The sequence below is a fragment of the Montipora capricornis genome, chromosome 3 (assembly GCF_036669925.1).
Source record: "Montipora capricornis isolate CH-2021 chromosome 3, ASM3666992v2, whole genome shotgun sequence".
Taxonomy (NCBI): Eukaryota; Metazoa; Cnidaria; class Anthozoa; order Scleractinia; family Acroporidae; genus Montipora; species Montipora capricornis.
Window position 1 is genome coordinate 54,183,945 of NC_090885.1, and position 21,693 is coordinate 54,205,637.

A 21,693-nucleotide genomic window follows, 5' to 3' on the forward strand; every position below is an offset into this window, starting at 1 on the left:
ATTCTATTGAAGCTTATAAAGATAGCTATAGTGAAATAGAGGATTTCATAAGCGCTTCCGACGTTAAAAAGTTGAAGACCCCATTCATAAAGGTGGAGGACAGGTCTTGTTGGTACAGGCCTGAGTTTGTGGAAATGAAGACAGTACCAACTGTCAACCTCTGCGACATTCGCTGCATCAAAAAGACTGATCTGTCACCTGCCTGTAATTCTTATTCTACTGGTTCATCATTGTATCAATTCCTTTATAGATTTATACTGATTGATTTATTGATTGATTGATTAAATCTTTATTGATCAAACTAAACACTTGCAGACATACGTGCAAGTTTACGATGCATAACTACAAACATTAAAACTAAATAAAATTAAAAAGAGCTCTATTTATAAAACAGCGCTTAAAGCGCTCAGTGCGAATGCGTGGTAACGTGTGATCATGACCACGTTGTCGTAAAGATTGATATGTACGTTTGCTCGGTAGAAGATCTGTTAAACAATGAGTATCTGTATGTGTGATTTTTTCCCATATTTGTTTATCCCTAGTTAGGATTACGTTGTCAATAACTATGCGATCCTTAGTGTAACCATATTTCCATGCTCGCTTACAGAATTTGTCAATCTTAGAAAGGTATTTACTACCATAAGCACATGCCCATACTTCAATTGCATAAGTAAATACAGACATAATAAGGCTATGAAATAAGATCGTAAGCTCTTCTAAAGTATACCCGTAGTACTTACAAATCCTAAGGACATGGAGTCTTGAATTAGCCTTATCCATCATATTCTGAAAATGACTATCACAGTTGCATGGATTTTCATGAAAGGTTACTCCCAATAATTTAAGTTCACTCTTTCTTTCAATCATGTGTACAGTTTTACATGTGAACAACTGGAAGGTATCGAGGCCCGAGGGAACGCGAAAATCCAGTGGATTACGTCGATGGATTTTTGGATGGACTTCAAGTTGATGCGTTTGTTGCAGTGTTGTTATCGAACTGGGACAAGGAGCCAGTTATTGGAGTTGTTAAAGACCTTTCAGCAAATGAATTCCGAATTCATTATTGGAAGGGAACATACAAAGGAAAGTGGACTCCTCATAACATTCCGCGGTCAAATGATCCTTGGACCGAAATGCTCCCAAAAGAATGCATAGTCCTTCATTCCTTTGAGCTCACCGACGGAATGAAGCTGCTCCCAACAACTCGGAAACATTTAGCCGAAAAGTATTTAAGTTTAAAAGGCCAGGAAAATGCAGGAGACTTTCCATAAATTCACCAGTATTTCAGTGCTTTTTATGTTACAGTATCTTGGTCAGAACGTGCTATCGTTCTTTTGCTGATTACTCTGATTTATGCTAAGTACGCCATCCAATTTAGTAGTCACCACGTCCTGACCGGTAGCAAGTCAGTTCGAACGACGGTCGTTTCGATCGAAGTTCGTTTCGATCGAAACCAAAAGTCAGTTCGATCAAAGACAAGAGTCAGTTCGATCGAAGAGTAAATGTTTATAAAAACTACAGTTTTGCAAGCGTATAGATAATAATAAAAGTTCTTGTCAGTGTTGTGTAAACGCTGTGTTCAATTGATTTCCTTTGTTGTCGGCGTTTTTTTCTCGGCGTTCCTGATCGGCAATGCTCAATTAGCTATTCACTATAACGTGCGTACACTGAAACACCCAACCATGTACAGTTAGGGTGCGATTGCAGAATAGTTGTTCACCTGTAAAACTGTTAATACGGCATTGATCAAAACCAGTAAACAGATGCCTTACAAGGTTTACGATGGTATCTAATGTTTTTAAAGTCTCAGAGTTTTCTCAATTCGGGGTCGATTACAAATGTGTTACTAAGTCGTACGATAACCGGATATTGCGTGCAACGAAAACACAAAAACTCGTTTCCATCATGCACATAATTGTTTGCACAATATCTTTCAGCAGGGTCGTTCGTCGATTTGGGTTATTGTATGGTCTGACTGGGACTGTTTAACACCAAGGAAAGTGCAGAATTTTTGCACACTGCTGTTGTGATGGATACCAAAGTTTTGCACCCACGTTGTTTTGTTCAGTTATTCCGTCTCACTTAGGCCAAAGTTATCACTAAGCAGTATGCCTGTGTCTTGTGATATTTTTCGCTTTGCTCTGAATTTTTTAATAGGGTAGGTTGTAACATTTTTGCACCTTCATTGATTTGGTTATTTATATCTTCTCACTTTGGCCAAAGTTGATCCCTAGGCAAGCTGCAGAATTCTTGTTTTGGCTCTGAATTTATTAATAGATAGGCATTGTGCAAAATTTTTGCACCCTCATTGATTTGGTTAATTATAACTTCTCACTTAGCCCAAAGTTGATCATTAAGCAAGTTGCAGAATTCTTTGTTTGGCTCTGAATTTATTAATAGGCACCCTCATTGCTTCGGTTAATTATATCTTCTCGCTTAGGCCAACGTTGTCCACTAAGCAAGTTGCAGAATTCTTTGTTTGGCTCTGAATTTATTAATAGGCCAGGGTGCAAAAATTTTGCACCCTCATTGATTTGGTTAATTACGCCTTCTCACTTAGGCCAACGTTGTTCACTAAGCAAGTTGCAGAATTCTTTGTTTGGCTCTGAATTTATAAATAGGCCAGGGTGCAAAATTTTTGCACCCTCATTGCTTCGGTTAATTATACCTTCTCAATTAGGCCAAAGTTTGATTGGGTACATTTTTATCAAACGGTTCCGCAATTTTGTGGGTTTTTTTTTAGTTAGTCAAGTCTGCCATGTTATAAACTGCACGTTTAACGCTTGAACGTAGTCTCCGAGCAAAAACTGACATTTTCACCAGCAGAATTTTACTGTAAAATTTACACAGAAAAAATTGTTGTGTTTTCAACACACAAGCAAGATCTTCATTTTGGATGATTTACAGTTATTAAAATGATTGCAGTTGAGTTTTATTGCTTACCCACAAATTTTGTCTTTTTTCCGTTCTAAATGGGAATTTTTGACGGAATTTTTAAACTTTGGAAAAACACATTTTAGTTTGGAACACGTACAGTAACAGCTGTCAGGTGTCTTCTTCCTTGAGCAAGGAATATTACATAAAGCAACCCGGTACTTCACAGCAAAGGCCTTCGTATGGAGAAGTATGGCGGACAGTACCAGCAACCATACTCTAAGTTCCAGTAGTGGTATTTTAACGGAACCATTGGATACTTGGTATTGAATCATCCGTGGTATCATCGCTGTGCTGACAATCACTGGAAACGGCCGTCTCCTCATTTATTTTATGACTTGCAGACGGCATCTGCGAGTAACCAGTAACTGGTTCGTTCTATCCTTGGCGATTGCAAACTTTTGCATCGGTTTGTTTGTCACACCAAGTGAATTTGCATGCAAGTTTTATTTTCGATGCAACCTGGTACTTGCAGATTGTATTTTATAACTTTCTGCTGTTTACTTCAACAACGAACCTTTGGGCCATGACAATCGACAGATACATTGGTATTGTGCACTCTCTGAGGTATGCACCGTTGTTGACAACCGAGCGAGTAATTGCAATGGTGGCCATAGCCTGGAGTTCCTCGTTCGCTGCAACATTTGTTCGCCTCCTTTGGTTTGAAAACGATCACTTTCAACAGAAGATCGAAAAATATTATCTAGTGGCTGTGGTTGTTTTATTCGGCATTGTTTCTTGCCTTGTACTAATTTTTATTTATCTTCGTGTTGTCTTTATTTCACGAAAAGTATCCAAGCAAATAACCACCCAAGCAGATGACATAAATCACAACTACAAACCAAAGGAGCTGAAATTTCGAAGCCGGCATAGGAGAAAAAATTTGTCTACAAGCCTTCTTGGCTCCGTTATCTCGTTATTTGTTCCGTCTTTGTAACAGCCTTAGTGTCTCTTTATCGTTTTGCTTTACCTACAGGCTTTGCTCTATTGAACCGTTCTCATAAAAGTAGCTTACTTGTTCGTTCATTTAAACTCCAGCGTTAATTTGGTCGTGTACGCATTGATCAAAAAAGATAATTTATTCGTCTTGAAATCAAATGTATGTTCTGTTGTCGCAATTCAGTCGAACCGCCTCAGCCTACTTTCAGTATTGTGGAGAATATTCCATGATGGAGTAGTCGCTGATCTAAGGGGTAAGCTGTTTTGTAACCGTGACTCTACGCATTAAGGCAACCGGGCTGGATAAAATTCCTGCTTCAATTCTTGAATTTTGAGCGAGCATAGTTGTATCATCGTTGACTTGCGTTCCGTTTAACCTTAATTCATTCAGCGGGGAAACAAAATGGAGCAATATTTTTCTCATATGACCTAAAAATGTTCATCGCTGCAAAGGCAGCGAATGGCGATTACAACTCAACACTGCCAGGATATCTTAAAAGACTTAAGGACGGTGCTTACCAGGGGCGGATTTAGGGGGGGGCCGAGGGGGCCGCGGCCCCCCCTTTCAGTTCGTCGGAGATTTATTTTTTGTCAAAATATACAATAATTTTATAATTTTGTAAGCAGTCTGTTGGAGCTTTTGATTTTTTTAGCTAAAGCATGATTTTTCGCTAATAGTATGACCAAAGTTGTGCGAAAAAGCTTTCAACATTACCGGCGTTAATATTATCCTTTTGAAATGACGAAGAAGACTGGATGAGAATTACTTTTCTACAGTCAACCTATTTCACAGAGACTGTAACAACGTAAAATCTTAATGTCTATATATATAATTATATATATTTTGGTTAGGTACAATGAGAATAACATTGTGACACGTACGTGCTTATGTACTGTTCCATCAAATCAAGAACCCTGTGTTCATTGCTGCCTTTTACACTGCCAAGCATCTTTTTGGATTCAGGGTAGGACTTAGCCGTTCGTTACAGGGTTCGACATTGGATGTTATTGAGACATACAGGCATATTAACGTGGTGAAAGATCAGCTGGCAGATATACGCAGGGATGCAAAAACAGTGTTTGCGCATTCAGTGCATGAAAAGATTCAGAAAATGGCTAAGAAAGCACACGTAAAGATCACCATCCTGCGCACTTGTGGTATACAGACACTTCATTCGTTTCTTCCAAGGCTGTTGTGACTTTTGAGCGAAGAGTCACAAACCATGCATCATTATAACCAAAACTTATACTTTTATTCAATATGGAATCCTTATATTTTTACTTTCCAGATTGCACCAGATTGCATGTAAGGGTACCCAAATTTTCAAACTTTTCTGGGAGGGCATGCCCCCAGACCCCCCTAGAAAGTAGCGCCTAAGGCGCTACCGAGGCGCGCTAACGCGCGCTGATTAGTAATCTTGTTCGGCCCCCACTTTCAAAAAATGCTAGATCCGCCCCTGCTTACTATTGTTATTGCTCATACGTTCTGCGCATCTCGAGATACTCGGATTTCATAAGACTGCTAAAGTGTATATATTAAGGCTTGACCAATCTAATTATTATGCATATTTTTATTTGAAGGGAAGCATTTGTCCAATGTCCACTGAAACTTAGCACAAAATATTTTTATTGGTGTTGTTATTAAATTGCCAAAATATTTTGCATCGCATTTTGGTCACGTGACCTTGCAACAACTTTTAACGTTTATATCCTTTACTGAAAACTGGGGAACATTTATACTTCAAAATTTTGAAAACGTTTGGCATAAACACGTTTAGTACAACTGTGCCTACCGAATGCCGCCTTTTAATGTGGTACTCCGTATTTTCCTTTTAAGATATTTGGATGTTTATCATGTCACGTGACCTATTTTCCTCAATTGTTCATTGCTGTTAACATGTGGACATGATTGAAAGGCGGTATGACAAAGCCCTTACAAGGGGTCATCGAATAATCAAGGAAAAAGATTGATATAATGTAGCTGAATGTTCCCCATTTTTTTGAGTAAAAAATGTAACTGTTATAAGTCGATTTCGGTCACGTGACAAAAATGTGGTACGGAACATTTTGGAAACGTTATATCAATACCGATAACTAACTGTCTACCACGTTTCATAGGCCCTGGACAAATGCTTTCCCTTCAAATAAAAATATGCATAATAATTAGGCTGGTCAAGCCTTAATAACTGAGTGGTGCTTATGAATACAGGGATTTTTTTGCGGGGTTCAAAACTATGCAGAGAAAGCAGAACGTAGCAGGTGATCTCGGTATCCAAAAAGAAAATTGGGGGTAACCACGCATTTTTCGGAGATAATTAAGCTTCAATTTGGAAAAGAACGCCGTACACTGCTTTGTATTTTAAAGCTTTTTAGAAATGTTGTTGATTAATTATCTTCGAAAAATGCGTGGTTACTCTTAATTTTCTTTTTGGATTCCTATCACACTTGCTAAGATCTTCTTTTCCCGCATGTTCAGTAAACCGCGCAAACACAGCTTTGAATTAGTAGGCACCGTCCTTAAAGAATACTCAACTGGAATTAAACGCAACCGCAAATGCAAAGCAAAACGTGTAGCATAGCACAGAAACAATAATCGTTAATATGTAGATAGTGATCCGCAAACTTTCCGACATGCAATCGTTTGGCGAGCCCGCCCACCCACTTACTCACCCAAGAATTCGAAAATTTCGCCGGTATGCGCGATGCCGTACCACAAGAAACTCGTGCTTAGGAAAGCGGCTGGCAAAGTCAGTGTCGTCGCCTGGCGCCTCGCAAAAAAAATATTTTTTTTAAACCTAAAAATGATTTTAAGTGATATTTTATCCCAAATTTTTTCATATGGAAAATTGTCACTCCTTTCGTCATAGAGGGTCCACTTGATTTTCTCGCCATTTTCAAAGGAGATTGAAAGCGGAAATACAGGACTTTTATCAATGGCACTCAAGTGTCCCTCTTAATCGAATTCACGAAATCATATACAGAAATCTAACCGGAAAGGAAAAACAATCCTAGCCCCAACGCCAGCAGTTATTGTCAACTCAGTTCTGCAATTGGGTGAATGCACTATTCAGACAAGTAATTACTGGCTTGCCATATGGCAATCCAGTCAAAAAAAATGAGTGGCGTTTTTCCACTTTTTTTATTTTTTTCCTGTGTCGAAATTCGGGAAGTTGTACAATAGGGTTTTTGCTGTCACTCCCCTTTTAAGCATTGGCTTTGAGCTCAGAGTCTTCTGTGCATATATCTTTTGTAGGTTTCAGGGGGTAATAGAAATGCGTAGATTTCAAGTTATCCGGTGGGCACAGTAGAATCGTTAAGTAACCGGCAATGGTGTCGAGGTGGATGTAAAGCAAATGGCGTTTGAGCGGATCTTTAAACAAAATATACCCTTATGAAGCTCAAAAATGGAACGTCAATTCGATAAACAAGACAGGCGGTGAAAAATAAATATCTGGAATCTTCAAAGCGACGATTAATGGACTTCAACCACGACTGCATCTTTCCATCGACCGTCGAGCAATGAGCTGTATTTCCAAATATTTTACAAACTGTGGAGTTGTGCACAACACTGAGACCAAATGGCAAATTGTGTGGTAACTTTGTCAGATTGAATATGGGTTTAACAGGCTCATTAAAGGAATCGAACACCTTAAATGCCATGCTGTCCATTTTTTCCCTCATGATTCAAGGAAAGGGTTCTTCAGCAGAGGGTTTGATCCTGAATACTAGTGGGAAATTTATCTAAACAGACTTAACTGATTAGAGTGTAATGTGAAGTGCTACGTTTCTACCCCATAGGAGCAATGTGAGCGTTAGCCCTACTAATGGCAATGGGCCCACACGAGGTCAGAGAAAAACTCTGACCAGGATGGGAATTGAAATCACGATCTTCGGGTTAGATCACCGCTACTCTACCGACTGAGCTACAAGGTCAGACGGGAGAAGGCCGTGGGAACTGAAGATTATAAAGTCAATGAACAATGAACATGTACAAATACAAGGAAGGATTACGTTTGTGCAATCGTTTTTCTCTGTCCTTGTGTGGGCCCATTTCCATTAGTAGGGCTAACGCGTACATGGCTCATATGGAGTAGAAACCTAGCACTTCACATTACACTCTAATCAGTTAAATCTGTTCAAATATAAGTGCTTCACCGCCAACGTTTGCAAAAACGTAATCCTTCCCGGAAATTTATCTAGTGGCGTATGGTTTAATTTTGACACGGAGTGTCACGGCTTGTTTGCACCCACGCAATAAAATATGTTTTCCGTGTACTTATTACGAATACATAACACCATCAAAAAGGAGGGGTCACTGTGCTCGTTCAGGAGAAAATAGCCATTCCTTGACAGACGGAGCTTGGCCATTTTATCAATGTGCGCGAGCTAATGCGCGTGCCTATGACGCAAGAAATTTTCCCTAGTAGGTTGCGCAATGCAAAACCAGGGAATCATCTTAAGTCTAAGCACCCATTTTACAAAGGTTAGCTTTCAATAATTGTTGTGCTGGCTAATTGCTTCATGTAAGTGAAGTAAATGAAACTGGTATACACTTATTGAAAGCTAACCTTTTTAAAATGGGTGCTGTCGACCAACGCTGTTTCAAATCGATGTTTAGGCTTAGCACTAATTGTCAAGTAGTTCATGACCAATAGTACTCTCTTGAAATATTACTGGTCAGTGTTTTCGAGTCACTCCTTTTTAAGTTTGTCTTTGTGGATTGATGGTGTTGCAAATTATTCGAAATTAAGCAATTTGCATATGTGGGTTGACATTTGATAACCGAGTTGTTTTCAAAGATGACAAGAATTTTAGCCATTCTGCATTTCAAGTGTTCTTTCATGGAAATGATTAATAGGTAGCCATAGTTGTTTTCATTAATGTGAGAGGAATTTTGTTCTTTCATGTAAATGATTAATATGTAGCCATAGAGGTTTGCACGTCAGAAAATATTTGTTTAAGAAGTATGGTGTAAACTGTTTAAAGTTTATTGTTTAATGTTTATTTGGGAAACCAACAATATTTCTTTAAGCTTAGCTCCTGTGCATTTAGGAGAATTTTGCGTTCTTGAGCAAATTTAATTTATGCAACAATTATTTACAAACAAGGAGCTACTCAAAGGAAACCTGCACTAAAACAAAAAAAATTATAACCTTAAACCACGGAACATAATGTTTACAATTACAATTACAATTGTTCAAACCAAAACGCTTATTGTAATTTTAGCTTTCATATTTCCCGGGCGCCGCCATCTTGAATAATTGTGACGTATCGGGGTTGCCTTATTGTTCCAGAACAAACGTTCTTAGGGTAACCACGATACGTCACAATTATTCAAGATGGCGGTGCCCGGGAAATTTGACAGCCAAAATTATAACAAGCATTTTTGTTTGAACAATTTTAATTGTAAACATTATGTTCTGTGGTTAAAAGTTATTTTGTTGTTTTAGTGGACATTCCCTTCAAAAAAGAAATATTTAGTGTTTTGTTTCTGGAATGGTAAGGGCGGGAGAAAAGATAAAATATGTTGATTCGGCTCATTCGAATTACTACTCATAAAGTCTTCGAAATCATGGAAAGTGATAAGTTTGGATTTTCCAACAGTTTATCGCTTCAGTTTAACCCAAAATCATTCAGGTAGCACTTCGCATTGATTTGATTTTAGATAATATTTTCTTATTTTAGCTGACGGTATATTCTGTACACTAGTTATTTGTATACCTGTTCATTCTACAATGTATTGTTTGTAAAACACAATTGAATACCGTAGCTTTCTTTACTTATTCTCTCTTTTATACACATGTAACCACTGCTCGTCTCGACTAGTTATTGCTAACGGCAAGCGAAGTGCAGTTTGAAAATGTATCACATAATGAAATGCTACGATAAATGGAATAAACGGAAACGGAAATTGTGATTCATTTCCATTGCTTTTGTGTTCGTCACGTTTATAGCTAGATGCTTCGATGTTTGGGTATTCACGGTTTCACCGGTGTTCGTGTGAGAGCGAGCGGAAGCTAGACTTTCGGGTCACATTCCATTAGATTGAGAGAAGAATATAAAGAGATTATGCGCGTGAAATGCGAAAAATAAATGAGATCCTATCCAGAATTTACCTTTTTCTTAGAAGAAGAGAAAGTACAGTTGTTGAATGGAAGCTGCCCTCGATAGTTTCCCACATTTCGGGTTGTTACTTGGATTAACAATGCTGTTAGTTATTCACACGCGTTTTTGACATAAATTTCTAATTTTGTAGTTCCTTAGGTCTCATGTTTTTTGCGTTTTGTACTGAAATAATTTGTTGTTTCCCTTTAAGAGTAACTTAATCGTATCTAGCCCTCAAAATATGAGTCACTCCTTTTATCACCTGGAAGGTAAGAGATCATCTCTAACGAATCAAAATTTAAGGAATCATTGGACATCTCGTAGATTAAAGTAAGTTGAAAACTTTCCAATTTGGTGTACATCGTTTTTTTAAAGTGCCTTTGTTCTTTATTCGATTTCCGTTTAAATATTGCTAGTGCTAATCACCCTTACTTGCAGTCGAGGACTGAATTGCGAATGGTGCGGCTCACGACATCGGGCTGAAAGCATACATCATAGGACATCTCGTAGATTAAAGTAAGTTGAAAATTTTCCAGTTTGGTGTTCATCGTTTGGTTAAAGTGCCTTTGTTCTTTATTCGATTTCCGTTTAAATATTGCTAGTGCGAATCAGCGTTACTTGCAGTCAAGGACTGAATTGCGAAAGGCGCGGCTTACGACATCGGGCTGAAAGCATACAAAAGCGCCTCCGGCTGCCGCTATACAGTCCATGTTTGATGTCAGAGCACAGCACCACAGCTCGATGTTAATTAGCTGTGAGTCGATTTTGATGAGGGAGGAAAACCAGAGTACCCGGAGAAAAACCCTCGAGTCAGGTTGAGATCGACTTAAGGTCAGCCCACATGTTGGCCGAGGCCAGAATTGAACCCCGGTTCGCAGTGGTGGGAGGCCCGATAGATAACCATTAAGCCACCCTGACACCCAAATCGCGTGATTAGCCTTTCTCCCCCCCCCCCCCCTCCCTCCCCTTCCCACCAAAAGGAACGTGGTTTGATACCCCGGTTATTTGCGCTTCTTGTAAACAACTTTGCTTTGGGTCTGGAAGGGGGAGGGGGTATTTTAGGCCTTTTATTGTAGTTATTGTGGTTTGAGCCACATACAAAGACGGAAGAATACACTGGTCTGGTCTGGATAGGGTAGGGTGGAGCACCTCGCATAGGACCTCGAGTCCTGTTCGTGCTCCTTCCCCCTGGGCAGGTTTGCCCAGTAGAAGAGACAAACCAGATGTCTCGTAAAACAAAACAAAACAAACAAAACGGCTTAATTAAGGAATTCACGTTCATAAACTTTTATTTCCTCTTTTGGGTCGAATAGTTCAAGTTTTTTATTGCTACAACAAGTTCCAGGAATTTTCGAAATAAACTGTGCGTATTGAAATATCAGTCTCTGTGGGTTCACTTGGTTCACAAATATAACACTACCTCGTCCCCTACAAACACATCCATATGCTATATTGTGCCTTTCCATAGTATTCACGATACAAATAGGCCAGACAAATCTTAAACTACTCGAAAAAAAAGCAAAGAAAGCAGTCGAGAATCAAGAAATCACACAATTCTTCGATAAGAAATGCTAAATTCTTGTTTTGACCCGAAAGCCTCGTCTTCGCACCTAGTAAAACTAACACCGCTAAGACGTGGGCGCAACTGTAATAACAGCTATTACAAACTCCAGTTTGATTGGCCACTACACCTCACTGTGTAAATAGTTTATCTTGAAGTTAAAATAGACACGTTTCATTGTGAGGAAACGAAAGAAAACTAAGTAGTGTTTCGTTTCCGGACTGAGAAGCTCTGGGGATGATGAAAAATATGCCGCATTCGAGCTCGATTCCCTGGCCTGCTAAAATCCATTTTACGAGTTACCAGAAGTACCTGTTGGGTTCCTAGGTTTTTTTCTTTATTATTTTCTGATTGGCTCAGCCAGCATTACTCCTGGGAGAATCCAGTTTCCGCGCCTTCAATACCACCCAACTCAATGCCAACCGTTTTTGTGTAACATGCACCACAGGCAACCCAGTTTACGCCTGAGAGCGTCTAGTTTCAGTTTTACCAGCATCACAGGACAATATTCATCCGAACAAGGTGAGATTCAGCTTAGTGGTAGAGTATCCGAAAATAGAATCGGGGGGTCGTCACGTAGGTTCGACTCCTGCAAAAGAGTACTCAAGTTCTTTCCGATTACCTCCGAGTCAACATCGAAAAGGTACATCTCTTTATTATTGCTGTAAACAGTTGGTTCGCTCTTGGACTAAAAGGGACTCCTCCTGATGTTTATATGCGAGCGTTAACCTTGCTCCTCCAGATCGGCTCAGGTCGGCTGTGATTGTCAAATTGCGTTGGTGTTTCGATTTTCATTATTCCCAGTTGAGAACTTTAGCAGCAAGTCGGTTAGTGCGCGGCCTTGGTGCAAGAGGTCTTCAGTTCGATTCCCGAATCTCACATGCTTGTTTCGACTTCTTTCCTTTCAGTGTAGATCAAGTATCACTAATACTCGTAAAATGGAGCACTGATGAAGAGGGGGAAGTAAAATGAGAGCACCGTCTGCCTATAGTTTGTCAGTTAAATTACTGTTACGAGTTATCGACGTTAAATATAGTTGCTTTACTTTACTTTTTGCTATTTTCAAAGTGGTCACTTGTACTACTGTTACGCAGGGTTTGAGGATCCAGAGATGCTGTTATGCGTGTTACACAATTCATCTGATCACCGTCATCTGGAGAGACTGGCGTTGGGTTTCAGTACTCTTATGACACCTAATTAGCGCGGCATTCCGAAACTCTTGCATTCTTAAGGTATAAACTATAGGATTTACAAAGGAATTGGCGTAGAACAAGACAGTTACGGACTGGTGGATATTAAATCTGGCCTTTTTGGATAGTGTGTTGAATCCTTTTACATTGAGGACAGCGTTGAAAAACGAGGGAAGAATGAAGATTGTGCTGAGAGCAGTGACAACGAATAACGTGGCTGTCAATTTCCTGTCGGAGGCCCCTGCCCCAGATAGCTGTGGAGGGACATTCCTTTTCACATTAAAGATAATAATCATATAGGATACTATGACGGTCGAAAGGACACTTATCATAAGTGAAGCCCAAACGAAAAAGGAGGCTTTTAAATCAGTAAGAAATAGCGCAGCCGCTGCAGACGACAGGACAAGAGCTAATAGCCAAATGCAAACAACGGTCTTTAAATAGATCCAGTTCGTCAGTCGAGAATGTCTAAAAGGAAATAAAGTTGCATGAAGGCGTTCCAACGACAGCAAGGCAAGATTAAGCAGGGAGCAATATTCAAAAAATTCATCAAAGTACATGACTGTGAACTTTTTCCAACTGAATCCATTTTTAGCTTGAAAGGTTTGCGTATGGTAAATATGCATGGGCCCTGACACAGCTCCCACCAGCAAATCAGCCACAGCCAGGTTTATGATCAGGTACGTAGTGCACTTGCGTAGATGGTGATTTCTTGCAAAGGTGATGATAGTGAAGCCGTTTATAAGAAATATGATGACAAATTCAGCGATGTAAACTGCAAGCCACATGGTATTCAACCTTGTCGAAGGATCGTCTGTCCCTGTTTCATTCGGCATTCTCAAGCTAAGTCAGATTCAAATTGTCTGGCGCTGTCTCTTGCCTGTTCTAATAAGTTGAAAAATCAACAGATTAAATTTGCTGATAAAGAAAGTCTCCCTTTTTTAGCCGGGGCCGAAAATTTCAATTGGTTTTATCGATACGAGTGACTGGGGTCCTTTAAGAACAGTTACTGCGACGGCAACGTTCCATCCTGTTTACTTCGTACAATGTGGATGAAATTAAAATAAATTGGTGCGAGCGGTTTCAAAGTAAAAATAGAGACTATAAGGGTTCACAGTTTTACGCTCACGTTGTCGTCAAAACCTCGAAATTGGTGATTTCTTGTTGTTACGAAATGCACCGCAAAAATTGTGCTAAAATGCATGCTGCAAGTGCAGCACGATTATTTTTTGTGGCGATGCCGTTGACGTGGCAGGTGGAAATTTGCGTTTCTCTACAAATCCAGGAAACTTGTTTTATTTTAGTTCATTTCTAGCGTGTTTTCTACAGATATCTATCTTACTAGCAAATTGTCAAAAGCGAGAGACACTGAGGTGGAATGTACGGTGGCCCATAATTAAGTGACTTTCTGCAAATTAAAGAGTTGCGGCTAATAAAATAAAGTTGCTGCTAATAAAGTAAAGTTGCTGCAAATAAAGTAAAGTTGCTGCAAATAAAGTAAAGTTGCGGCTAATAAAATAAAGTTGCTGCAAATAAAATAAAGTTGCTGCAAATAAAGTAAAGTTGCTGCAAATAAAGTAAAGTTGCGGCTAATAAAATAAAGTTGCTGCAAATAAAATAAAGTTGTTGCTGCAAATAAAATAAAGTTTGTTGCAAATTAAAACATCAAGAGTATGCGCGCGCACTGAAAGAAGGACAGGTACAAAACACTGGTCACAGGTCATTGTTTTATCAATACAAAAACAACCCTAACTGTTTATATATGCAAACATTAGGCCTAATTAGGCCTAAGGTTAGCTTTAATGTATGTTTAGGATACTTCCTGTATTGTTAAAACAATGACCTGTGACCCGTGTTTTGTACCTGTCCTTCCTTCAGTGCGCGCGCATAATTTTAATGTTTTAATTTGCAGCAACATTCTTTTAATTGTAGCAACTCGTTTTGTAAATTTGCAGAAACTATTGTGAATTTGCTTGCGGCAACTTTATTTTATTTGCAGCAACTCTTTAATTTGCAGCTTGTTCCTTGTGGGCCACCGTATGGAATGAGAGATATTGCATGGATTTATAACAAGCAATATTTTAAGGTGATTCCCGGGTAAAAGAACCCGTCATAGATTTCCGATGAAACTTGGTATGATGACATTACAGTACAAGGAGATGTTAAAAAGGTAATAAAAAGAGGGGGTCACCGTGCTTGTTTTCATGCCACGATGCTGACAAATATGGTTATTTAGGTGACTTTTGGTTATCTCAGTGCACAACAAACAAGATCAATTATTTTTCAATGCGGCGTGCTATATCACACAGAGTTCGACTTTCTTTGATTGCTTATTCATCTACGTCCCAGAAAAAATGGCTTCAAATACCCTGCATTATTAATTGATATTTTTATCCTTTAAAGGAAACATAATTTGGACTTGCTCTGCTAGGCCCGTTACGTCTCTATCTGTAGCATTTATTTCATTTGCCAAAAAAGTAGCTATAGATTTCTGCCAAATTTTTTCTCAGTTATTGCGGATATTGTTCTCATTGAATTTATAAAATAAAAAGTGGGGGTCACCGTGCTCGTTTAAGAGAAAAGGAGCTTTTATCTCGCTATCGAGCTTAGTTTGAGGGAAATCCCTTATGTTTTGTACGCGCGCGCGCTCATGTGCGCGTGCTGATGACGCAAAAATCGTGCGCAGTAGGAATGCGCAATGCAAAACCAGGGAATTACCTTAAGGAGCCTCTGAATCTTCTCCGTTTCACTTTCCAGCACTGAACAATTTATGGCGGTCACCGAGTTCGTTACCACGACGCCACCTATATTTACTGGGTTGCCAAACCCAGTCGGAGTCTGCGTTTTATTTCGTCGCTTTTAAAATTATTTTATTTAAGTAGTGTCTTTGTGGGTAGAGTCATCTGTGCGTATTTCTGCTAGGCTTCAGGGCGTAGTAAAAATAGACCGAATGCATAAATGGCGGCCAAAAAGAATTCTTTTGTTTATGTGCTAATTAGACTCACACTAGTCTTGCATGTACAAAATACAAAAGAAATGTTGCTTGAGAGCGAGGCTAGTAAGTCTTATCAGCACATAAACAAAAGAGTACATTTTTGGCCTCCATTTATGCATTCGGTCTATGGGTAGATTTTATCTGGTGGACACAGTAGAATATTTAATTAACCTGCAAAGGCGTCGAAAGTCATTGTATCTCGAATGTCGTTTCAGTGGATCTTTAAGGAACATATACCCTTATGGAGCTCTAGAATGGAACTTCAATTCGATAAACAATTGTACAGGAGGGGAAAAATATAGATACCTGGCCCGGGTTGCTCAAAGCAGGGTTAATGCTAACCAGCGTTAAATACCTTCTTAACCAACGGTTATCGCTAAGCAGAATGGCAAATTCTGTATGGGTGTAAAACGAATCGAACGCCTTGAATGCATCACAGTGTTTACTGAAGTCGCATCTCAGTTGTCTGGCAATTTACATTTATTTTGTACTCCACTCTGCACAGTTTTCAGGTAAAAAATAATTGAAAATGTGATAGTAAAGAATTATTGGAAAGAAAGCTTATTGTCTATCTTGTGCTTTGTTATTCACGGAAAAGGTTCTTACGAAAAGGGTTTGATCTGAAGTTTATTTAATCACGGATTGTGTTTCTTGTTTGCACGCACGCAATTAAAATAGAAAGGGGATTTTTTGTTTGTTTCAATAAATTTTACGTTGGAAAAGGTTTTTCTGGCATTTTTCGTTCAAATGAACGGCCAAAAATAAAGCTTTTTAACGACCTTTTTGAATATTTTTTGACATGTACTTTAATATTATCTGTCAAAAATTTGTATAATAAGCCTGAAATAAACACACTTAAGAAATTTAGTCACATTTACCTCTTCGTCGAGTTCTCGTTAATATTTTGCTTTCTTCAGGTAATAAAAACAATTTGAAATTTGACTAAGAAAGCTTGTTGTCCATTTTTTGCCTTGGTTCTTCAGTGAAGGGATGTATCAACATTGCTCCAGACAAGATTGCTTCCCGACCCAACAGACGAAATATAAATATTTAATTAAATATTGCAACAAAATTGAAAAAGGAAAGACGGAAGTGTCAGCTAAAAATTACGTTGTTAAACTCTGAAAGCGACGAACGATTAACATTGTTCCCTGTAGTTCATTCAATGTAAACAAGAACCTTGACACAAGGTGATCACGTGCACCCTTGTGGTTGCCTAGCACGTGGTCAATTTCTTCCTTTTGACATAACATCGTGACCTTCCCTTGATTCATAGAAATCAGAGACGAGACTGCAGAAATTTTAGTGTCCCTTAGAAAATGGTGACCTTTTTAATGACTGCTTTGAGTTCGTTTCTTATGCCTCAGATACTGGAAAAGTATTGACTTAACCTTTTATCGTTTCGTTTCGTTTGTAGCAAGCTCCATGCAATTGTCAATGCAAATATCAAAATAAACGGTCTTTTTTACCCCATCGTATGTGGATTAAAAGGCATTTTTAGTTGTATTAAGAAGAGTAAATTTTTGCTGTTCTTTTTTCTGCTGGAACTTATTTTTGCGGATCAAGTATCATCCGCAAAATCCGCAAAAATTAAACCCAGCAAAATAAAAGTGCTAACCCGGTAACTCCCAGCTTTTGTGATACTATTTGCTGCAAACGTAAAACCAAAGAAAATTTTTACCTGTCATCAGATTACTGAAAAGAAGAGGTATTATGAAGCGGAAACAACATGTTCAGTCCTTTCTTAGTGTTTGGCATAAACGATTGCTTAGTGCAAACATGCATGCATGACATGCAGGAAAGCGTCCGTCAGAGCAATTTGCAGTTAGTTTTTTTGCGGACTATTTCATTTAAAGGGACTATGTCACGTTATTTTAGGGTTTTGCGGGGAAATATTTAGTTAATCACGAGTTCAAAACTCGAAAATGGTAATGAGGAATTCCTTTACCGATAAAATTATCGTTACATCACAAACTAAATGATTCTGAGAAAAAAGACGACCTTTATCCAGGCGATTTCTCATAAACTTGAAAAACGTCGTGCCGACCTTTCTCAAGATTACCCAAATGTAATGCACCTATCAATGTTAAGGCCGAGTCCATTTACGTTCATCCGTGCTTCTCTTTCCTTTTGCAGTATTTCTTTTATGTTGTTCAACAGTTTTAAGTGGTTATTGCAATGTTTCATTCTACCTTTTGGGCATTTTGCGAATCATGGAATTATATCATTTTGCGTAATATAGCCCCTTTAAAGAAGAGACGAGTAAGTTTCAATCAAGAGCGTGTCTTTTTATCTTTGAACTGAATTTATTACCAAAGCTTAAAAAAATAAAAGACCTCAAAATGGGACAGGACATTACAAAATAATTAAACGCGTGAATGAACGTGTGAGGCAAAGAACCTTTGCTAGCACGACGTCTGGCTGACCTCTCAAATGGTTTTAATGACCGCCCCCCACTTGAAAAACTTAACTGGAACGCTGCAGTTCGATACTACCCAACTCAGTGGCTTCTGTTTTTGTGTAACAAGTACCACAGGCAACCCAGTGTACGCTCACGGAGCGTCTAGTCTCACACGTGAAAGACCAAATCCCGTTCATTACGTACTGACGAAATAAAATGATTCCGACCAAGGGAGCCTACATTTGGCATCCATTTGATCGGAGGTGAATAATATTCAATTTCTAATCACCTCACAGTCAGCAGAGTAAAACGTACTACTGAGGTGTTGTATATACTAACAAAAGAAATAAAGATTTTCGATTCTCTTCCATGGAGACCATATACTTGTGACGCGATGATTAACGCTATGAGGCTGGATGCGACAGATGTCTTAGAGTATTTCGCTAAGAATATCCATTTCATTTCCGAAATCGGTAACACTTTGTCTAGTAAAGTTAAAAGCTGAGAGCGATAAAAGTTATGACCAAATAAGTTTAAAAAAAATTCGTTGAGCGCGTTTTAAGGCTTTCGATCAGAGCTGGGTCTTTCCACCTGCCTCGTGCTGAACAACAACTCTTGGTATTTTCCCCAGATCAGAGCTCAAATGTAGAATCCAATGTTATAGCATATAAAATATGAACATCTTGATACCCGTTTGGAAAATCCTTTGTCCGATAAGGTTATGTCTTTTATCGAAACGTTGACACTCCACTATGTTTATCTTTTTTTCGTTTTTTTTGGTGACCGGAATTAAACTTAAGCCAAATCGTCTCTAAACTTTGGATGCATCGGCATATCAAACTAAAGTCACAGGCCCTTTATCTCAAACAACACATTATTTTATCCAGGATATACAGACTAAATATACAATCAACTTACTGGTCGTTTTCTTGACTGCAAATTTGCACCGTGAAAAGCATCCTTCATTCTTACCCTTTTTTTACGACAATTTCATTAATAAGTTAAAGTTAAAGTTTTCCCTGTGATTTTTCAAACTGAAAATTTTTAATTCTAGAAATGCGAGCCTTAGTTGATGTAATCAGCTGTGCACCGTATGTTTAAACAAAAATTTCTTTTTGACCAATCCAGGCAGAGATTTACGATTCCTCATGTAATGGAAACAAATAGTTCCCAGTTTAATTTGCTGTTTTTAATTTCCGGGCAAAAGTACATCTTGTTTGTATTTACAATACAGAAAAGCCTTCATTGGAAAGTGAAAGCGAAATTGCAGAAACGAAGGAAAGTTATCAGTTCCTTCCGATATACTGTATACAGGCATACGGTTTAATTAAATCCTAGTTAAAATTAGGTCCTTCATCGAACGGCAAAGGTTGACAACATTATGAACGCTTCAGCGTATTGAAGGGATATTTGCAATGGTTTGAAAGGAAAAAAGTTTACCCCCCACCTGTCTGAAGCAAATTTAGGTTTGGCGAGCACTTAATACTGACAGCTGTCAGGTGTCTTCTTCCTTGAGCAAGGAATATTACATAAAGCAACCCGGTACTTCACAGCAAAGGCCTTCGTATGGAGAAGTGTGACGGACAGTACCAGCAACCATACTCTAAGCTCAAGTATTTTAACGAAACCATTGGATACTTGGTATTGGATCATCCGTGGTATCATCGCTGTGCTGACAATCACTGGGAACGGCCGGCTCCGCATTTATTTTATGACTTGCAGACGGCATCTGCGAGTAACCAGTAACTGGTTCGTTCTATCCTTGGCGATTGCAAACTTTTGCATCGGTTTGTTGGTCACACCAAGTGAATTTGCATGCAAGTTTTATTTTCGATGCGACCTGGTACTTGCAGATTGTATTTTATAACTTTCTGCTGTTTTCTTCAACAACGAACCTTTGGGCCATGACAATCGACAGATACATTGGTCATTGTATTGTGCACTCCCTGAGGTATGCATCGTTGTTGACAACCGAGCGAGTAATTGCAATGCTGGCCATAGCCTGGAGTTCCTCGTTCGCTGCAACATTTGTTCGCCTCCTTTGGTTTTAAAACGATCACTTTCAACAGAAGATCGAAAAATATTATCTAATGGCTGTGGTTGTTTTATTCGGCATTGTTTCTTGCCTTGTACTAATTTTTATTTATCTTCGTGTTGTCTTTATTTCACGAAAAGTATCCAAGCAAATAACCACCCAAGCAGTTGACATAAATCACAACTACAAACCAAAGGAGCTGAAATTTCGAAGCCGGCATAGGAGAAAAAATTTGTCTACAAGCCTTCTTGGCTCCGTTATCTCGTTATTTGTTCCGTCTTTGTAACAGCCTTAGTGTCTCTTTATCGTTTTGCTTTACCTACAGGCTTTGCTCTATTGAACCGTTCTCATAAAAGTAGCTTACTTGTTCGTTCATTTAAACTCCAGGGTTAATTTCGTCGTGTACGCATTGATCAAAAAAGATAATTTATTTGTCTTGAAATCAAACGTATGTTCTGTTGTCGCAATTCAGTCGAACCGCCTCAGCCTACTTTCAGTATTGTGGAGAATATTCTATGATGGAGAAGTCGCTGATCTAAGGGGTAAGCTGTTTTGTAACCGTGACTCTACGCATTAAGGCAACCGGGCTGGATAAAATTCCTGCTTCAATTCTTGAATTTTGAGCGAGCATAGTTGTACCATCGTTGACTTGCGTTCCGTTTAACCTTAATTCATTCAGCGGGGACACAAAATGGAACAATATTTGTCTCATATGACCTAAAAAAGTTCATCGCTGCAAAGGAGGCGAATGGCGATTATCTCTCAACACTGCAAGGATATCTTAAAAGACTTAAGGACGGTGCCTACTATTGTTATTGCTCATACGTTCTGCGCATCTCGAGATACTCGGATTTCATAAGACTGCTCAAGTGTATATATTAAGGCTTGACCAATCTAATTATTATGCATATTTTTATTTGAAGGGAAGCATTCGTCCAATGTCCCCTGAAACTTAGCAGAAATTTTTTTATTGGTGTTGTTATTAAATTACCAAAATATTTTGCATCGCATTTTGGTCACGTGACCTTGAAACAACTTTTAACGTTTATATCCTTTACTGAAAAATGGGGAACATTTATACTTCAAAATATTGAAAACGTTTGGCATAAACACGTTTAGTACAACTGTGCCTACCGAATGCCGCCTTTTAATGTGGTACTCCGTATTTTCCTTTTAAGACGCGGATTTCTTCAAACAGGAGAACAAGGGTCTTTGGAAGTTTTATTAGGGAGCGAAATTTTAATAACCTAATAGATTGCATTTCGGCTTGCTCAACTTCTCCAGATTTGCATATCATTGTAACGGCTAAGGATTCTAGGAACAATGAGCAACACCTTTCTGTTCGGATTACATCACGCCATGATCACTCACCAAAAAGCATCACTCACAATGCTAGGAATTCATCCAACCTTGTCCATGTAAACATTGCCAAGAAAACATCTGATCGGGCACCATGCTTAAAGTTCGCAACTTGGAATATCCGTTCTCTGAACAAAAAGGCATTATCTGTGTGTGACCTGGTTATATCTAAGA

At 38.8% G+C, this 21,693-nt stretch overlaps 1 long non-coding RNA gene across 1 annotated transcript; it reads right to left on the reverse strand.

Annotated features, from left to right (window-relative positions):
* Positions 1–11,283: 11,283 nt before the first annotated feature.
* Positions 11,284–19,106, reverse strand: LOC138043411 (uncharacterized). The gene is made up of 2 exons (XR_011131254.1): positions 19,044–19,106; positions 11,284–13,614 (listed from the first exon to the last, which is right to left on the reverse strand). It is a non-coding gene; the product is annotated as an uncharacterized lncRNA (long non-coding RNA).
* Between the last annotated feature and the right edge of the window lie 2,587 nt (positions 19,107–21,693).